Source organism: Arvicanthis niloticus, chromosome 3 (genome assembly GCF_011762505.2).
Source record: "Arvicanthis niloticus isolate mArvNil1 chromosome 3, mArvNil1.pat.X, whole genome shotgun sequence".
NCBI lineage: Eukaryota > Metazoa > Chordata > Mammalia > Rodentia > Muridae > Arvicanthis > Arvicanthis niloticus.
The window spans coordinates 12407003-12428714 of NC_047660.1; the positions used below are offsets into that span (position 1 = coordinate 12407003).

General features: G+C 34.8%; 1 pseudogene; it reads left to right on the forward strand.

Moving 5' to 3' along the window:
* LOC117705141 (eukaryotic initiation factor 4A-II-like) overlaps positions 1–21152 on the forward strand; it is a 68958-nt pseudogene extending 47806 nt beyond the window's left edge.
* Positions 21153–21712: the final 560 nt, after the last annotated feature.

Sequence of the window (21712 nt, forward strand, 5' to 3'; positions counted from 1 at the left end):
GTAGAGGTGGAATGAAAAAGCACGGAGGCAATAAGAGAAACAAATATCAGAGGATGTCATGCATGTAGATGAGGAGGAGGATATGTGACAGGAGGCAATAGTATGAGCGTGTCACCTCTGGACAGTGAGTTCTGACATGACCTGTTGTCTCTGAACTCTTCAGGCTGGACATGGAGGTGGCCAATAGCTAACTCCACAGTTTATGTTTACATTTTTATTGATTCTATTTACATTTTCAGGTCTTCTTTATTTCCTTCTACTGTCTTGAGTCTTCCTGCCTGTTAAAAAGAAATTTATTCATTTCCTCTCTAAGGAATTACATCATTTTTCATAGTTAGTTGAACATCTGTCTTTTTCTTGTTTATAAGCTATGTTGGGATATTCAGCATGTATGCTGTAGGATAGCTGAGCTTTACTGGAAACTGAATGTTATTGATTCTCTCTCTCTCTCTCTCTCTCTCTCTCTCTCTCTCTCTCTGTCTGTCTCTCTCTCTCTCTCTGTCTCTCTCTCTGTGTGTGTGTGTGTGTGTGCAATTGTGTGTGTGCAATTGTGTGTGTGTGTGAGTGGTTTAGTTTAGTTTGGTTGTGCTGGAATCTAGGCATCTGGGTTTGGAGGGTTATATCTGCTGATTTCTGGATTTGTCATCGTTAGGAAGATGTTTAGTGCCTTGGTCTCTGTTTCCTGTTTGGATATTTTTCAGAGTGTGATGGCTATGTGTTGCCTCTTTTCTATGCCTGCTTGCTGGTGTGTTCATAGGGTACCTCTGGTGTTACTGGATGGTGGGATACTGAGACAAATAGAGGGAAAGCATGGTTGGAAAGAGGTCAGAAAGGAAAAGTAGATAGTGAAGTAGGAACTTGATGGTTAGTTGGAAATTCTGTTGCATGGTGTTTTGGTGGGGCAAACACATGAAGAAACATTTAGTATAAATGGACACAGATGGGAAAGACTAAGTCAGACTTGTGAAGGAACATTTTGCTTAAGCAGACACAGGAGAGAAGATGTTCTGCTAAAGCAAGCACATGAAAAACGTGTGATGAAGGATTCTTTGCTAACACACATGTATTGGTCCACCTTAAACTGTGTAGTTGAGCTCCATTTGTAGGAACTCCTCAGGCTTGTCTGATTGAATAAACATTCTGAGGCAAGGCACATGGCAAGCACATGGAGACTGGGAGATTAAATCGGGAAAATATGGAAAGAGGAGATTTGTAGGCAATCTACCTTTTTGTACATCTAGTTATATCTTGTTAGAAGCATCTAATACTAACATTGAGTTATAATTACCATAATCACTAAGACTATTTGTGTCATAATTAATTCAGTCCAAATGGGATGTGCAGAGCAGCTGCATACATCGCTCCTGGTTACTTTCTCTTTGAGAGACTCATTTCCATTTGATTGCAGAGTGCCCTGTACTTTTGGGATGTCTTCTTACTTCCTCACCTGTTTTTTCTCAATGTTATTTTCTCAGGTATAAATGTCAATACCTGTCAAAGTTAAATGCTCAGTCTGAATTCTTCTCTGAATTTCTGTATTGTCCTTATATTTAGAAATTTTGGCCTCGCTGTTTTACTATAAAACTTTAAATATGGATATTTTCAACTCATTTTCTTTCCATCATTCAAATACATAAAGCTAGAGTCTCTTGATACTGGGTTTGAATATGTCATACATGCCATAATTTAATATGTGCAACCATGGTCTCTCAATGATGATTTTCATTTTGAAGCCTTTTACACTGTTTTATGTCTCATAAAATGTGTTAAAACCTATCCAGTTCAATATGTCTTAAAGGTAGTATTTATTTATCCTTATTATTTCTTTTCCAATTAAATCAAAACCACTCCATGATTTCATTCCAAATATTTCTTTGAGCTTTTTGTTTTATTAAAATTAACAGCATAGTAAAAGAAATAATCTTCCTGTCTTAACGTTGTGAATGTTAACTTCAATTACTTACCTCATTACCCTGTAGTCTGTTTGAGTACTTAAACAGTAATTTTAAAACAATTATCTGGTTTGTGTCAATGTAGTAATACATTATTGTTTTAATTTAAAATATATAAGGACAAAACTAAATTGTTTTCTAAAGTTAGATTTAGAAAAAATAAAAACATATTATTTGCTTATAAATATTAGAAATTCATATTATTCAATTTTTTATTACCATGGTTTTTTCTTTAACCTCTCCATGTGATAGGGTCCCTGCAGGATTCACAGAAGGCATAGGAAAATGATGAAGGTGCACTGAGAATGAATGTATTATCAGTCCCACTTTGGTATCACACTGCTAGTTAAGGAATATAGAATTTAACCAAAGATAATTTTATATTAGCCATATTTAAACATAGCACAATTTTGGAAAAGTAATTCTCATAACACTTAACTTAGAATAAGATATATTTGCATCAAGTCTTTATACAAACATACATATGACTTCATCCGTAAGATGGGTCCTTTTGACCTACAACAATGCTCAAGATAAAGGTCTAGGGAGAAGGACTGAGGTAACCATAATGCCTGGCCCTAACATAAGAGTCACTTAGGTGTGGTAAAGTACAAATAATGTCTTTCAAGTGTATGAGTTTTATTGCCTACAGCAACTTTCAGGCTTTTCAAGGAGAAGGTCTTAGGTATACAAACATAATATTGTAAACTATGTTTTTGCAATGTGCTATTGGGAACAGCTATGCACCTCATATTATGGAAGACTTAAGCTGTGCAATTTACTTTCCTGGCCTCTGCAGTGATTACCTGTATCACTCAAGGCCTTTTTGCCTTCTACACTTCATCTGGTAAATAATCTGTGTTTTGAAAGTACCCATAATTACTATCATTGCATCTACAACTGATCTCAATAACTCATTTTTAAGTGTTGAAGTTAAAGAAGTTTATTGACCTGTCAAATATATTAACTTAAGAAAAGTAGCCTTTTTGTGTCGTGGGGAAAGATTGATGTAAATTTATTATCTTACCAAGTATACTTTTTCTATCAATATTATTGTAAACATGTGCTTGTCAACTGTAAATACACTTTTAACAATAACAGATATCAGTAGTATAATTATTTTTCAGACTCAGCTCTATAAACTATTAGTTTTCAAGGAAACTTATAGCATTTAAAAGATAAATAAGACTTTTGCTTCGAGTGTTGTACTGATTTTAATGAAAATGACCACTATAGACTCATAGGGAGTGGCATAATTGGAGGTGTGGCCTAGTTGGAATGGTGCAGCATGGTCAGAGGGAGCGTTTTTGCACAAATTGGGCTTTGAGGTTTCAGAGTCTCAAGCCAGGCACTATGGCTGAATCTCTCTTCCTGCTGCCTGATTTAAATGTGGAACACTGAGTTCCTCTTCAGCACCGTGTCTACCTGTGTGCTGCTATGCTTCCGGGCATGCTGGTAAGAGACAAAACCTCAGAACTCTAGGCCAACACAAATTAACTTCTTTCTTACATAAGAATTGCCTTGGCTAAGAGTTCTCTTCCCAGCAATATTATGCCCTAAGTAGGACAGGATTTCCACCTAATAAAATCCTAATGTGTCTGGAATATAGTCCTGTCACTTGACCTCAGTATACATTGAATATAAGCTAAACAATAGTAAAACTAGGAATTTTGCTAAAATATTTTCATGAACTGTGAATATTATATATCTAGTAATTATAATCATCATTCTGATCTAAACTATACATAGACAAAACAAAATTAAATGAACTTATAATGATACTGTATAGACAAAGTCAATATATAGGCAGGAATAGAGCAGTGATATTCTAAAGAGTTGTTTATTCTTATGTGCTGGGTATGACTCTTTTCATAGTTCTTCAAATACATTTTATTATCAATTATATATTGACTTTACTGAACACGTCTTTTGAAAGTTCATAATATTGCATATGTCTACACACAGTTTTGAAGGTCTAATAATGTTTTGTATTTTTAAAAAAATTATTCTGACTCCAAGACTTCTATATTCAATCACCATTTCCTCTATGTCTCATTCTGGCAGTCTTCTCTCTCATGGGCCCCCCTTTCTATGCCAAAACAAAAACGTTCATTTTTGTGTCCTAATAATTACTACTGAATTACTTAAGACAAATCACAAAAGACTGGCATTTATGATGTTTCCTATATCTCTCCTTTTCCTTTATAATTTTAATTTTAATTATGTCTATATGTTTACATATGTAAGTGAGAATGTGTACATGCAAGTGCACTGGAGAGCACAGGCCAGAAGAATGTTGTCTTTACTTCTACTTTGAAAGTATGGGAGACTTTAACAGTAAATTTATCTGTTCCTGGAATTTTGTTGATGATGAAGTCATTAAATTAATCTTCCAAATGTCTCTGTTATGTGATTGTTTGGACTGCATTAAACTCTTTGAGTTAACTTATGTAGCTCAAACATATTTATAGATTTCTCAGTTTCTTAGACTTGTTACATTGGATAACAAATCTTATGAATTAGACTTTCACTAAGACTTCACTTAACTGTATTAACTTTTTTTGCTTTGTTCTTAGATTGATTTAGTAAGTTCTTTTTCAATGGCAAAATTGCATTCCTTACAGTTAGCCTTGCATCTTCTTATAGTTAATAATTACTCTTTTCCTACCTATGAAGCTGTCTCTTGTTTGAAATTAGAAGGGATATATTCATAAATTAAAAAAAAGATTGTGACTTGCATGTTGTAGTTTGTTCCATCCACCAAATATGTCTATATATGAATACATATAAAGTGGTTGGAGCTTTGCTTTATCCTCTTAATATATGAATGTGTATAAATATATCTGTATGTATGTATGTATATATGTATTCATTCATGTATGTATATATGAGTATATTTAAAGTTGGTGGAGCTTGTCTTGCTTCATCTACTAAGTGTGTGCATGTGTCTGTGACTGTATCATTTTTCATCATTTTTCTTTGTTTTCTTCTTTCAGCCCCCAAAGAATATAAAGAATTCAAAAAGTACAGAGAGTCTCTTATCAGGCACAGGAAGTGCCAGTCGCAATAAATCAAGCTTTATTCCTTCACAGAAAAGCCGGGTAAGTAAGTGATCAATCACTGACTCTATGCCCTCTCCTCAGTTTCCCATGACCTGGAGAAACTGGCCTTTGACAAATGCCCTCCAAACAGAATAATGATGCCAAATCAGAGGACATCTGTTTATACCATGGTTTACTAAATATTGTAAGTCTGCTATTGAGTTGAAGAACTTGAGTATCTCCATTGAAGTTTTAATCTGTGGTTCTCTTTAATCTCTTTTTTAATAGAAGTAGAGTTATTAAATATTAAAGTCTAATAGGATTAGAAAACAGATTTCTATAACAAGAAGCAAATTTTAAAAAGCTAATTCTTAATATTCTGATTCTCTAAAATTAAGTCTGTACTAATTAGGTTTTTCAACAGAAATAAAAAGCAGCAATGTGTGTGTGTGTGTTTATGAAAATAATTGATTTGTGCTATTATCAGAGCCATGAGAGCCTATTATAGGCTGTCTTGTGTATTATACCAATTAGAATAGGTAAGATCAAAAACTCAAGAAATATCTCCTGTTGGTGAAGATGTAGAGCAAGGGGAAAACTCCTCTGTTGCAGGAAGGAGGGAAAACTTATACAGCTTTGCCAATCAATTTGATGGCTTGTCATAAAATTGGGAATAATTCTACCTGTAAACTCAAGTATACTACTCTGTACATATACCCAAAAGATGCTCCACCAAACCACGAGAACACTTCCTCAATTATGTTCATAACAGCATATTCTTAACATGAGGACTGGAAACAACCTAAATGTCCCTCAACTGAAGAATAGATAAAATTGTCATACATTTATACAATGAAATACTACTCGTCTATTAAAAACAAGAATATCATGAAATTTGCAGGCAAAATGGATGAAACTAGAAAATTTCATCCTGAATGAGGTAATCTAGAAACCCCTGCTCCAAATCCCCACACATTAAATGTACTCACCTATAAGTGGATATTAGCCAGAATGTACAGTGTAACCATGCTACAATCCAGAGACCAAAGAAGCCTAGTAAAAATGAGGACCTAAGAAAGAATGCTTAAATACCACTGTGAATTGGAAATAAAATGAACATGGTGGGGTAGAGGGAGGGAACAGGGTGGAAGAAGAGAAGAAGGGATTGGAAGGGGACAGGAGGCATATAGTGTGGGTAGAACACACACACACACATACACACACACAGAGAGAGAGAGAGAGAGAGAGAGAGAGAGAGAGAGAGAGAGAGAGAGAGAGAGAGAACAGGAACATATGAAGTTGACATGGGCTAAGACTCATAGCAATAGGAGATATAGAACCTAAAAATGCCTCCTGTAACCAGGAAGGATGCAACCATGGAGAGATGGGGACATCAACCCACCCACAAAATGCTTGGCCCACAAAATTTCATGAGTACAAGATGTGCACTGGTAAAAATGAATTAGAAATTGAGTACATGGTCAGCTAATGACTGGCTCAACTTGAGACTTTTGCTATAAAAGAAAGCCTATCCCTGATATTATTCATAATATTCTTTTATACAACCAGCTAGGCACCTAGCAAAACTATCCTCTGATAGGCTTCTCTAGCAGCTGATGGAATCAGAGACCCTACGCCAAACATTAGGTGGAGCTCTGGGAATCTTCCAAAAGAAGCAGAGAAAAGATTGAAGGAGCCAGAAGGGTCAAGGATACCACATAAAACTTACAGAATTACATAACCTTTGCCCATAGGGATTCATAGAAATTGAGCAGCCAATCAAAGAACATGTATGACGAGGACCTATGTCTCCTATATGTATGTAACAAATAAGAAGATTGGTCATTATGTGGACCCCTAGCAACTAGAGAAGGGGCTGTGTCTGATTCTGATGCTTGCCTTTGAACCATTTTTTTTTTTCCCTAACTGGGCTGTTATGTCTAGAGTCAATAATAGAAAATACAGTTAGTCAAACTACAACTTGATATGACAAGGTAGTTTAATATCCATGGGAGGCTTCCCATTCTCTGAAGTAAAAGGTAATGGATAGGGATAGGGGAAATGAGAGGGAGGGAGTAGGAGGAGAGGAAAAAGGAGGGAAAAAAAAGCAAAAAAGAAAAAGAAAACAAATTACCACTGAAGAATCAGGAAAGCAAAGGTAAAATTGAAAACCCAAAAGCTTTATAATAGAAAACAAGATTGAATGGTGTTGGGTGATAGGTGAGAATTCCAAAGTTCCTCAAAGTGCTGATGTTTTATTGTAAGAGAAGACAGATGTAACTTGTGAGACAAAAGCAAGTCTGACTTTGAAGATGTTCGGTGTAGATCTTCTCTTTTTAGCTGGTACTGAATTAGTGACTAAGATACCAATCTCTTCTATAATTTTTCTTATAAAAATAATTTTTGGAGTATTTGGGCATCATTGAAGCGTAAAAATATTCTCCAGTTAGCAAATTAATTACAAACAGGGATAAACTGACTCATTAATACTGCTAGTAAATTATTTTTTCTGTGATGGTATAAATATTTTTAGCATAATTTTAGTAGTTTATATAAACAAAGGAGGCTCATGTTGGCTAGGGAACAGATCTAGATTGATATTATAATAATTTTTGTCATATAACCTTATTGGTATTATCAATATTTTTGATTAGTAAGAAGGTCTATGTGTGTTCCCTAAGTAGATCTGGAAGTAGTCGGCCAGAAATTTTCCGCCAGCATTTTTCAGTCCCTTTAGTGATGGTGCACAAACTTATATTTCCATGCTTAGCTATAAATATGTTCTCCATGTATTGTAAATTATCAAGAATCTCTGCAGTTATAACATGTAGGCTCCAAATACTGTTTGACAGCTGGTTTATAAACGTATCTCTTTGAATGTAGTATAATACTCATTTTGTATCTTCATACTTTAGTGAATGTTAGCTGTTAATATATCATGAATGACAGATCACAATAAGAATCACATTTTCTTCCTGTAAAATATTAATGGCACATAATCTCAAGTAATTATTTTTTTTCAAATTCAGAAATTTTCTACTGTGTCACAATTCAAGTTAAACACACAATACATTGGGGAAATGTTACAAAATTGAATTGTGCATTTACTCTGTAAATGTTCACTTTGGTTGATTTTCTTCTGTGTGTGTGGGGTGCACACAGGTACATATGAGCATACATATTTATATGTAATTTTTACATAAAGACAGACATACATGAAATAAAATGATATTCCTTAACAGAAGTTAATAAATTTTCCTTTAATTCTTTTAAAAGTATATTGTGAGTCTGTACGGACCAAACATAAATATCTGTGCACATCTTGTAGGCAGTACAAATTGTGGGTAGAGAGTTTTATGGTTGGCTTGATGTCCCAGTCTCTCCATTAGAAGCTTTTCCTGGTTATAGAAGATAGCGATTTCAGGTTCCATATCCCTCATTACTAGGAGTCTTAGCTAATGTCATCTTTATATCTTTCTGAGAGATTGCATCGTCCTAGGTTTCTGACTCATCACAGAATGGCTACTTCCCTTGATTCTAATCCTTTCTCCCAGTACTCTCTTCCTCTGTCCTCTCCCGCTTTCTCCCCTCCCCGTTCCTATCTCCACATGCTCCCATTTCCCTACTTCCATCTACCTAAGATGTATAGTCTATTTTCCTTTCTCTGTGGAATTCAAGAATCTGCACTCAGGTCCTACTTGCTATTTAGTTTTTTTAGTTCTGTGGATTGTAGTGCAGTTATCCTATACTTTATTGATAATATTCACATATAAGTGTGTATATATCATTGTTGTTTTCCTGGGTTTCGGTTACCTCTGTCTAGATGGGCAGGAAAAAAAATAAAAGGAACAGAAACTGAGCGAATGGCCAACCAATGACTTTCCCTGTTTGAAACACATGCCCTGAATATCAATGATACTCTACTGTACTTACAGAAAGGAACTGGGCATAACTGTTATAAGAGAGGCTTCACACAGCAAGTGATGGAATCAGATGGAGAATTCCATAGCTAACCATGAGGCAGAGCATGTGAAATAATGTATTAAGAGAAAGAGGAAGAATGAAGGAGCAAGGGGATAAAGTGAAGGATACTATAATAAACTCTACAAAATAAACTCACCCGTGGCCAAATGGGCTCACAGAGACTGAACCACCAACCAGAAAGCATGTATGGGACAGACTTAGGCCCTTTGAAAATATTAACAGTTGTGTAACTGGGTCTTCATGTGAGACTCCTAACAACACAGGTTATGGGGCTGTCTCTGACTTTATTACTTTCCTTTGGACTCCTTTCCCCTAACTGAGCTGCCTTGTCTAGCCTCAATAGGAGAAAATGAACCTAGTCTGACGGCAAGTTGACATTCCTAGGTTGGTTAATATCCATGGGAGGCCTCTTTGAAGAAACAGAGGGATGGAGGGAGTGAAAGAGGAAGTGGGAGGAAAGGAGATGCAGAAAGCTGCAATTAGGACATCAGGATATAAAGTAAATAAATAATTTAATCAATAAAATATCTCTGATGGCAAGACTCTTTTATAAGAAGAGAATTTTAATTGTTATTTAAATTAAATTAATAATGTGTATGGAAATTTATCTCACATAAACACACAAACACACATACACGCACACACACACACATCACATATTCAGGACAAGTCTATCAGCTAGAAATACAATTAGAGATTTTCTTTACATAAACTAAACATTAACTAATCTCCAGGTAACATTAGTTTAAGTAATTGTTAAAATATTCTTAATGTTAAAATTACTAGTAATATGATATTTTTAAAATAACTCAGAGATCTTAAAAACACAGGACAATAGAGCTAATACTGGAAAGCAAGGGACAAGTTTTTCAGTTGCTTCTCATAAAATGGTTAACATCTTACTCAGTATGATAGACAACTGGGAACTGATCAACATGCATTATGGGAATTAGATTTTAATGTCTCAGATCTTTGGAATGACAGCAGTATGGCTGATTCATAGATGTTAAAGAAAACTTAAACTCAGCTGATAGAGAACCTACAATTAATTATCCCAGGTAGCATATTCCTGAAATTATCTTAGGTGGCACAGAAAAGCATATTGAATACATTAGCAAACACACAATGTTGAGAAGATACTATACATTGCTATTCAAATGAACAGAGGAAATTTACCAGAATATATTTTCAAATTTCTTTCTTTTCTCTCTTTTTAAAAATTAGTTATTTTATTTATTTACATTTTAAATGTTATCCTTCTTCCTGGTGTCTCCTCTAAAAAACCCATCCCCCACCTCCCTTCCCACTGCTTCTATGAGGGTGTTCCCTCACCCACTCCTGCCTCACTGCCTTAGCATTTCCCTATGCTAGGGCATTGAGCCTCCACCAGTTACTTCAGTTCTTCCCACAATTCGTCATGCTCAGTCTGATGGATGGTTGCCAGCATTTGCATCTGTATTCTTAAAATGTGAATAATAAAGTTTTGTCAACTTATTATCTAATGAAGGATGAATATGTCTAACTTTTTAGTGTGTGTATATATAAGTGATTATATAGATAGATAGATAGATAGATATAGATATAGATATAGATATAGATATAGATATAGATATAGATATAGATATATACAGATGTTCAAAGACTTAACAATTTAGATATTTCCCAAGACAAGTACAACACATAAACTGACTTAACTAAAATATCAGTTTGAGGTGAACCATTTCTTATGAAGATATAATAATGTATAAATTTGGGTGATCATATAGAGTAGTGAGATTTGAAGTATGTTGTTATGTATTGACTAGAATTGATAGCTATCAACAATGAGAAAAAGGGATTCTTAGGGTAGAAATAAAGTTTTAGAGAAAACTTTAAAGGACAAGACATAATTTAAATTTGGGGTGATTCAGTTTTTTAAAGTGTCAGGCTACTGGGAGTTTCATAGTGTTCCACTGCATATATGGGCAACATGGATTGAAATTCCTGGGTTTGTTTTGTTTTGTTGTTGTTGTTGTTGTTGTTGTTGTTGTTGTGTGTGTGTGTTTCTTCTTCTCTTCTCCTCCTCCTCCTCTTCCTCCTCCTCCTCCTCCTCCTCCTCCTCCTCCTCCTCCTCCTCCTTCTTCTTCTTCTTTTTCTTCTTCTATTCTTCTTTTTTTTCTTCTTCCTTCAAAATAATTGAAGGTGGACCCGGGAGGACTAGGAAGTGAGTGTTGGGTTGTATTATGTGAAATTCCAAAATAATTAAAACACTCTGATAAAAAAAAATTGTTGGGATGAGACAGGCATGAGACATTTATTAAAACTGAACTTAAATATTTGGAGGACTGATATTTAAGAGGATTGTGGTTCATGTATCATGCCATGAATACTGTGTCCATTCAACATCATGTATCAGAAGTTTGTTACTAGTGAAGTAGTATTAACAAGCTTAATATCTGTATATTCTATTACATTGACATGTTCAGCTATGGTATCTTGTCAGAATATGGTTAAATATTTTGACAAAAGTAATGAGGTCTTTAATAGGACTGTGCCACAGAGTGCAGAAAGTAGTGCTTAAAGCATCAAATAAGGATATAAAATGGGAATAAAAAACTGACCACAATTAATAAAAATAATGTGGATACAAAAATGACTGTGATTTCAAATTTGATCACTCTTGGTAAACTTGAGAGATATATTACTAAACATATTTTTTTTTCTGGAATTTAAAAACTGTTGGTCAGGATTTCAGGAATGTATTTTTAATGCATTCATTTTGTCTTAGTTACTGCTCAGTTGCTATGAGGAGACACCATAATGAAGACAATTATGTTTTTTCACAGTTTGGTTATACTCTAGTTTATTACTATCATTTTTACATTTTATTTATTTATTTATTTATTTATTTATTTATTTATTGCTATATTGTTGATTTTCCTTGTTCAATATAATTTAATTCTGGAGTGTAAGCAGTAACCAGTTGACTATATTCACTATCCAACCCCACTGGTGTAAGACTCCACATTCTTGGCATGGGAATCGGCTGTTTGGTAGCTTCACCTCATTCTTGTAGAGAGGCAGTGAGACTGTAGTGCAGAGGCTTCATGTTGAAGGTGGAGAAGCTTTCCATTGAAGGAGGTACTGGTGATGAAGCCAATTCTTAAAGCAAGCATTTGATTAGAAGATCATGTACAGTTTTTGAAGGCTGGTATATGATTATCATGAAGGGAAGCAGACAGGTATGGTGCCTCAATCGTAGTAGAAAAGGGGAGGGAGAGGGCAAGAGAATGGGCACATTACTAGTAGTAAAATTTGTTGACCAAGACCACATATTTTTCCCAACAATTTCACCTACTATTGACCAGGAGTAATTCTGAGGGGCACCAGAAAGGAGGGCAGCATTTTGGATTTACATAGATAGATAGATAGATAGATAGATAGATAGATAGATAGATGATTGATAGATAGATAGATAGATAGATAGATAGATAAAATTTTAAATAGCAGTTAAAAATAATGCATGCTCTTATTGAGCTATTCTCATTCAAAGTGCCACATGTTTAGTGTAATTTGTTACTTACTGTTCCTTTTTCTTAAATTAGAGTATCATGATAATTTGAAGAAGATAAGTGTAACCTAAGTACAGATACCACTGTTGCTTTTCTTTTTGAAGCATATGTGTTTACAATGTTTTTGTTAATCTTTTTGCATAATGTAAAGCATTTAGAACATAGTTATAAAACCTTGTGTCAAAATTTAGAAAAAAAATGAAAATTTTAAAAGTGCAACACACACCTATATGCATTATTCATGAAATGTGTTCCTACATGCAATTTTTAAAAATTATAATTGGTTGGAAAAATATATTCCAAATAAGTGCCTATAGAATTACATTGCAGTGTAATAAAAACATTACACTGTGTTATGAAGTGAAAATGTATTAGCCTGAGTGACTCATGCTGCTACACACTCATGAGTGATATCATCCCAATTCTGTGCTATATATAGAACTAAACATATTTCTTCTACTCTGTTAGATATAACATTTATAACAACAATCATTATTTAATCTTGTCTCACATTGAGTGTTTCATATCTCAAAATTTCTATTATGGACAAGAATTCTATTAAATTGCTATTTATGATATGATTGATTTCTATGACGTAGACAATTGTAACAAATTAATTAAGTTTAATATGGTTTTATAGGGCTTCCCAGAAGATTAAAAATTGAACTGTTCTGTCAGATCAATCAAGCATTAGGTCATCCAGAGTCCATAAAGTGACCATCAATTTTTCCTCAGACACCATGCACATATGACAAGACATTCTAGCAGATCAGGATTTTCTTTTGTGTTCAAGTACCTATGCTCACACTTTTTCTTAATATTATCATTAAAATGTAATTATGCTATTTCCAACTTCTCTTCTGCCTTCCAACCCTAAAGGGTCCTTCTATTTCGGTTCTCCCATGCCTTCTTACTCCACTTTTTCAATTTAAATATCATTGTTTCACACACATGGTATGCATAAATACATAAATACATAATACAGTATATGGAGACAAGTTAGTGTTGCTTGTATGTACACAATATCAATTTTGGCCACTTTGTGTTGCATAACCAATTTAACGGTCACTATGGAAGCATTAGTTATAGCTCTTTGTAGTCATTGGTTGGTTGTAGATTGTTATCTAGGGGTGGAAATCCTTTTTCCATGAAGATATCCATTACTCTTGCCATTGTTTGTTTAGGGCACCATATTTTATGAAGTACCATTGATGAAGCATCCCTGTCATTTCTAGAAGACACACTCTTAGACAAAAGTCTCTGGACCTAATGGCTCTTGTAATCTTTCCTTCCTCCATTTATGTTTTGCTTTTTTTTTTGTTTCTGTTTTTTGTTTGTGACTTTTAAAAATGTTTTTAAATAAAATAAATTTATATCACTTTACCATTTCCTCCTTACCACACTCTATATTCCTTCCCAATTTTAAATTGATATCCTCATTATTATCATATGTACACACACACACACACACACATATACATATATATATACAAATTTATATTAAATAATAAAATAATATATAAATGTTTAATATGTACATTTAAATGCATACATTAATATATAATATTAATTATTTTATTAAAATATAAATATTAAGAAAAAGTATAAGTATAGTTACTTGAAAAAAGATGATATAAACATGTATATATATTTATATATCTTAGATAAGCTTAGATATTTAAATATTTTCATGGTATGTCTGTATATGGTTTCATGTTTGACTACTTTATATTAGAAAATTAATCAAGGCCTCATCCCTGGGAAAGGGTATTCCTCCCTCTCTCATCAGTCATTAGTTGCCCTAAATTCTTTATCTATAGGAGAGACCCTGTGTGATTGTCCTCCTTTCATGTTAGTATATCCATTGATGTTGCCATTTTCCAGGTCTTCTTTTATACAGCCAGGTCTATGAAAGATACTCAAAATCAGAGTTCTTCATGTAGATCTACCATCTATCCTGCCAGAAAATAATAAGCAAGCTGCTTTCAGAGGGCAGCAGTTATTAATTCTTCCCAGTATTGACATCTATATACCACGGGCATGACCAGCATGACAAGATACTCATAAAGGTACAAAATAGAAATCTCATTCATGAAACCTCCCCAACTACTTGGAGCTAGTGAAGTCCTGGGTCATAAACAGTAACCTAACACCACCATTTGCTAGAACAGTAGAATTCCTAACTACGTTCTATATCCCTAAACCCACATATGAAGATAGCTATCACTCCTCATCAAAGAAGCTGCTTTCTAACAGAAATGAAGACCATTAAAGAAAATCACAGCAGTGTGCAAAGAAAAGAGCTAAGAACTATGGAAATCTCAGCTCCAATGGATGTAAATGTAACTCAGCTCCTGAGTACAAGGCTCAGGGAACATCAGACAAAATATGACAAAGTTTTTTTATATATGTATTTAAAATTATTTTCTTTTTTTTATATTTGCCAAAATACATTTATTTTTTTCTTTTTTCCTTTCTTTCTTTTTTTTTTTTTTGGATATTTTATTTACATGCATTTATTCTAAATGTTTTTTGACTTACTATTTAAGTGGGATTTGGATTTTCAAGATTTAGTGGAAAACTATCTTCCAACATAGGCAGAAAATATCCTTAAATATGTTTTAAAAATTAAAAAGAAAAACAGGTTTTTAGTTACTAATGTCCATTTTTAAAAAGTGATTGTTCTACTTCCATCCATTTTTTTGCTTCAATTTTCATGTCATTATTTTTAATGGCTGAGTAATTTTTCATACTGAAAATGTATCACATACTCTTTATCCATTCTTTGGTTAACGAACATCTAGGTTATTTCCAGTTTCAGGATATTAGGATTCAAGCTTCTGTGAACATAGTGGAGCAAGTGTCTTTGTGGCAGAATACAGCATCTTTTGGGCAGATGTAACCCAGAAAGACATTCATGGTATGTATTCATTTATAAGTGGATATTAACTGCAAACTAAAGGACAGCCATCTTACATTCCACAGACCCAGAGAGGCTAAGTAAAATAGGTGGGCTCAAGAGGAGATCTCTCTTGAAAGGGAAACTAGAAGAGATATTGTTTGTGGACAGAGAGTGTTCAGGATGGACAAAGAGGGCTCATGGGAAATAAAGACAGAGGGAGACAGTACTAGGAAAGAAAACCTGAATTGGGGGTCTTTTGGGGCAAATAATAGAAAATTAGTGAAATGAAAGCTCCCAGGAATTTACCAGGGTAACACTACGTAATATTTCTAGTAACAGATGATCCAGAGACTGATCTGGTGATCTATAACCAGGCCAGACTTCAAGTGGAGGGTTTAGGTCACCAAACAAGCCACAAAATCTCTGAACTACAATTTGTCCTAGCAACAGGATATAAAGGTGGTAGAGAAATGGTTGATAACCTATAGCCAAAAAGACACTCAACTGAATAGAAGAGAAAATAAAAATAAAATTAAAAAAAAATAACTGGATCCTCAATATACAATGTTATTATTTATATTCTGCTACTAAATATAGTAGAGCAACCGAAGCAGAACAAACTTAAAAGTAAAAGGGAATAGGTAAGGGAATGTCCACTGTATACTTAATTTGAAAATGTTCACAGGAGACATGAAAATGGAAAGGAATTTATAGCAGTATAGAATTAATGTAAAAATTTTTGCTTCAAAACACTATGGTTAAACATAGTATGATTTATGGAAATCATGATATATAAAAGAAAACTGCAACTTATTCATCCAAAAGAGCAAGAAAAATTTAGAACTAAAAAGATTCAGTTAGAATTCACATAATGCATATCGTTTTCTAGCTATGATCCGATTTCCAGGGAGACCTCACAAGTCTCCTATGTTACTAGGAGACACAATCTCACAGAAATTCCCTGGTCATTTGGCTCCTAGAATCTTACTTCTCCCTCTTAATCAATGATCCCTAAGATTTAGGTGCAGGAGTGTTTTTGTAGATGTGTCTGTTGGAACTGGGCTCTACAACTCTCCATAACTGACTCATTATTATCTTCTGTAGTGATTGCCATCTGCAGAGAATTTTCTTTGATGAGAACTGAAGGCTATATTTATATGTGGTTATAAGGACAAATGTTTATAGATCATTGTTAAGGATTAAATTGGTTTAGTAAATTAGTGGTTGTAGATTCTTCTCCAATAAGTGTAATTTCACTAGCATCAACATTTCTACTCACACACAAGAAAAAAAGTCACAAGATAAATAATTGTAATTCTAAAAAATTCTCATTGGTTCATACTTGATGACACTTAGAACTACTATGGATACAAGCCTCTGGGCATATGTGAAATGGGTTGTCTAGATTAGGTCAGGTGAGGTAGAAAGACTCACCTTTATTTCAGTGACTGGGATCCACCCCTGAATAAAACAAGTGAGCTAAGTGGAACTTCTCACACTTGAGGTTTCCTGACTGAGGGCACAGTGGTACCAGCTGCTTCAGAGTTCTCCTGCTAAGCCTTCCTCACTGTGATGGACTGAATCCTCAAACTGTGATCCAACATAAATCTTTCCTTCTTTAAATTATTTTTACCCATCAAGGAGTAAAGTAACAAAATATACATACATACATACATACATACATACATACATACATACACAAATACAGAGTGAACAATGAAACCTCTGTATCTTTTTAATTTTTAAATTTTATTCTCTTGCATATTATGTCCTGATTGCAGTATCTCCTCTTTCTTTTCCTCCCAGGCCCAATCCCCCATAATTAACTAACTTGGGCTCGCAGGGACAAAACCAGAGACTAACCCAACAATCATAGAGCCTGCATGGGACGAATCTAGGCCTACCGCATATGTTACAGTTGTGATGCTCGGTCTTCTCGTGGGACTCCTAACATTGGGAACAAGGGCTGTCTCTGATGATTTTGCTGCTTTTGTAACCCTTTTCATCCTAAAGGGTTGCCTTGTCCAGCCTTACTGTGAGGGGAGGTTCCTAGTCTTATTAAAACCTGAAATGTTTAATTTTACATAACTAGGATTTGGGGCAGAAGAGAGGCCAGCAACTTAGATAAGAAATGCCTGCATGAAATTCAAGCATGCTGAAGGACACAGTGACATATATGTCCAGTATATCAAGTATATGCTTTGTCAATTCACATATTACAGATCATCAACACAATTCTTTGGAAATATGATTTCATATTTATGGTTGATTTAGTTTTATGAATAAAATTCCTTTATAGTTTCCATTTTTGTTTTTTCTTTTTATTTATTATTCTCTTATACGATACATCCCAAACACAGTCTCTTCTCCCTCCAGTCCTCCGAGTTCCACCCACTTCCCCTTTTAGGCAGCCAGATCTACTGTTCCTCCATTTCTCTGCAGAAAAACAAAGCAGACCTCCCAGGGATAGTGACTGGACACTGCTTAACAAGATGCAATGAGACTGGGAACAAACCTAATAAGAGAAAATGAGTCCCAAGAGCAGGCAGAGTCAGAAGCACCACCTCTTTCTTCTTTTTACTGTTACACTTTTGAAAGGAATAATTAGATATGATGTTCTATACCTGGTTTTCAAAACTTTGAAAACCAGTAAAGTTTGCGAGTTATTTTAAAAATCATTAACTCAATTAAATATGAATTATCACAACTAACAACACCTAAATAGTAATAGACTAACTGGGAAGAATAATTTGTAGTTATTTTACAAGCATCTAAAAGTAACAATAATGTGGAAATAATATAAACTGGTTAAATTGTTCTCTTTAAAATTATCTATATTAGCAATTTAAAAATCACTTTTGGTTTTCTATAATGAGACTTTAAAAATATATAGCACTATTACAAATATTTGAAATATTTTCTGTGTACAACTAAAACATATTTTTCTCCCCATACAGTTCATAACTGAAATTTATTAATTATTAAAATGACAATAGTATTTCTAACACAGATTCATTTTCAGCATTAAAATAATGAGCAAATTGGTGCAATGTGGTTATCAAAACAGAGGCATAGCTCACAAACAGCTGTCAAAGACTTATGTTTTTCCCACATTGGAATATGACCATCTGCTCACAGCATCTCTCAGCTGGATTAAAATCTCTTTTCAGCATAGTCCTTTCCCAGCTCCTTCCCACCCCAGGAAAGCACTAATTCCTCAGTGGAGGTGTGAACTTCCATAGCTCTGAGCCTCTGTATGTTGGTTAATTTTAACGTTCTTTTAGATATGGGTGGTCAACTGAAGTTTGGAAGGATGAAAATAGTGAAGTTTTGACATATTTTACAGATTGTAAACTTGGAAATAAGTTAACACCAGCTTATCCTGTAATGTGTCTTTATGAGCAGTCTAGTATTTGCCAATACCAAGAGTCAGACCTTGATCTGGAATAAGTGGATCTCCCTATCTCAGAGGACAACACAATGTCAATGTGTTCCTGTTGGTTGAATCATGTTACATTGCTTTATACATTTTAGTCACTGAGGAAAATAATAAAATTTTATAATAAATGACCAGAAATTTAAAGAGTTGTGCACTCTTGTAATCCTAGAACTTGGAAGATCTGGGGAGAAAGCTATGAAGTTCAAGGTCATCCTCATATCTTCTAATAGATACTGAGTTCAAACACAGCCTGAGCTACATGATAGACTTACAAAGAGAAAAAAAAAAAAGAAGTGAGTGAGGAAAGAAGGACAGAGAGAGACAAAAAGAGGGAGAGAGAAAGACAGGAACAGAGACAGAGAGAGACAAGAAAAAGAAAGATAAAAGAAAGAAGGCCGTTGGGGGGGGGGCAGGATCAGGTGTGGAAGGAGCCAGGGGAGATGTACAAAGAGTCAGGAAATTTAACAGAGCTGTGTAGCAATGGGGAATGGGGGACTGGGATCGCCAACACAAAGTCCCAGATGCCAAGAAAGCAAGAGGCTCCCAGGACCCAACAGGGATGACATTAGCTGAAATATCCAACAAAGGTGAGAGAGAACCTGTAGAGAATAAGATATGAAGAGGTTAGGCTTGGCTCTCAGTTGAGGAATGGGGCCATCCACCCTTCTCAAAAAGAAATTGCTCCTCTCTTAAAAAAATACAGGGACAAAGTGTGGAGCAGAGACTGAAGGAAACGGCATCCAGAGATTCCTCCACCTGGGGATCTATCTCATATACAGGAACCAAACCCATCCATTATTGCTGATGTCAAGAAGTGCATGCTAACAGGAGCCTAATATAGCTGTCTCCTGAGAGGCTCTGAGAGAGCTTTACTAATACAGACACAGATGCTTGCATCCAACCATTGGACTGAGCAAGGGGACCCCAATGGAGGAGTTAGAGAAAGTACTGGAGGAGCTGGAGGGGTTTGCAGGTTTGCAACCCCATAAGAAGAACAACATCAACCAACCAGAACCCCTAGAGCTCCTAGAGACTAAGCCACCAACTAAAGAGTACACATGGAGGGACCCATGGCTCCAGCTGCATATTTAGCAGAGAACGGTCTTATCTGGCATCAGTGAGAGGGGAGGCCCTTGGTCCTGTGAAGGCTTGAAGCCCCAGAATAGGGGAATGCTAGGGTGGTGAGGTAGGAGTGGGCGGGTGTGGGAGAACCTTCATAGAGGCACAGGGGAGGGAGGGTGGTATAGGGGGTTTGCAGAGGTGAAACCAGGAGGGTGGATAACATTTGAAAGGTAAATTAATAAAATAACCAATAAAAAATTTTTAAAAAGAAAAAAGATCTTGTGTAGAAAAGTGTTTATATTTATACATACAGTCTGTTTGACTACTTGACTCATATAAATGAGGACACTTAAAAGCTTAACTGATAATTTTTAGTAAGTTTAATTTAGCAGCATTTGTAATTTGTAAAAATTACTAATGTTTATAAAACAAAATCATAATAGTACTTATTGCATGCAATACTACCTGAGAGGAAGATATAAAATTATTTTTCTTATACATGTATCTTATAAATATTCATGATAATTACATAACATGAATAGTATTTACTTCTTAGAACTGTGTTCACAGAAAATGTTACCTGAAGAATTATTTGTGGATATAAATAACAGCTTGTCATTCAGGTTGTGTTGCTTTCTGCCACCATGCCAACTGATGTGCTAGATGTGACCAAGAGGTTCACGAGAGATCCTATTTGAATTCTGGTGAAGAAGAAAGAATGGACCCTTGATGGAATTAACCATTTCTATATTACTGTTTAATGAGAGGAGTGGAATCTGGATACTTATTTTTGACTTTTATGAGACTATCACACAAGTGGTTATTTTTCTCAAACAAGGTACAAGGTAGACTGCTCCCAGAGAAAATGTATGCCAGGGATTTCAGAGTTTCTGCTCCTCATGGTGACAAGAAAGAGATATCATCATGAGGGGATTCTATTCAGGGTCAACCTGTGTTTCGATCACTACTGACTTTTTGGCTCATGATATTAATGTGCAACAAGTGTCCTTGGTTATAAACAATGATCCAACTACCAATCCTGAAAATTATCTTCACAGAATTGGCAGAGGAGGTTGATTTGGGAGGAAAGGTGGAGCTATAATCATTGTTACTGAAGAAGACAAGTGAATTCTTTGTGACATTGAGACGTTCTACAATAATTTAGTGGAAGAAATGCCTATGAATGTGGCTGACCTAATTTAACTCCTGGGATGAGATAGTTTTGAATATAGTGCTTGCTCACAACATGGTTGTGCTTCTTTGATAGTATTTGAATCTTGTCTCAGTGCTCATAATGGATCACAAATACAGATTCTGATAGCCAAGTGACTGTAGTCCTGAGCTCTTGTGAGGAAAGGCATTGGCTTTATTCTCTTTAGAGTTAGACTGTTGGGCATGGGGTCTGTAAAATCTTTTATTCTTAGAAATTCATTTACTAGTAATGTAGAAATGATTGTATTAAATGTTCTCTATCATTTACTAATATACTTGTGGACTAAAAGATACAAGTGCTGTATAAAATTAGACAATGATTTTAAACTAGAATATCTGCCTTTATTGTGACTAGAAAGGCCTTTAAAAGGGATTTTTTAGAAAAAAATTGAATGCATTTTGTGAGTATTGTATTTATTCAATAAAATATTTAATTGGTATTACTTGTGAACTGGACACTCTGGCTAAACATCAGCAAGCAATCATTTTAGCAGGGTTAACTCCCCACCCCCAATAAAATTGCCATATTGCACATGTCTTAATGAAATTTGAATGTTAAATAAAATTGT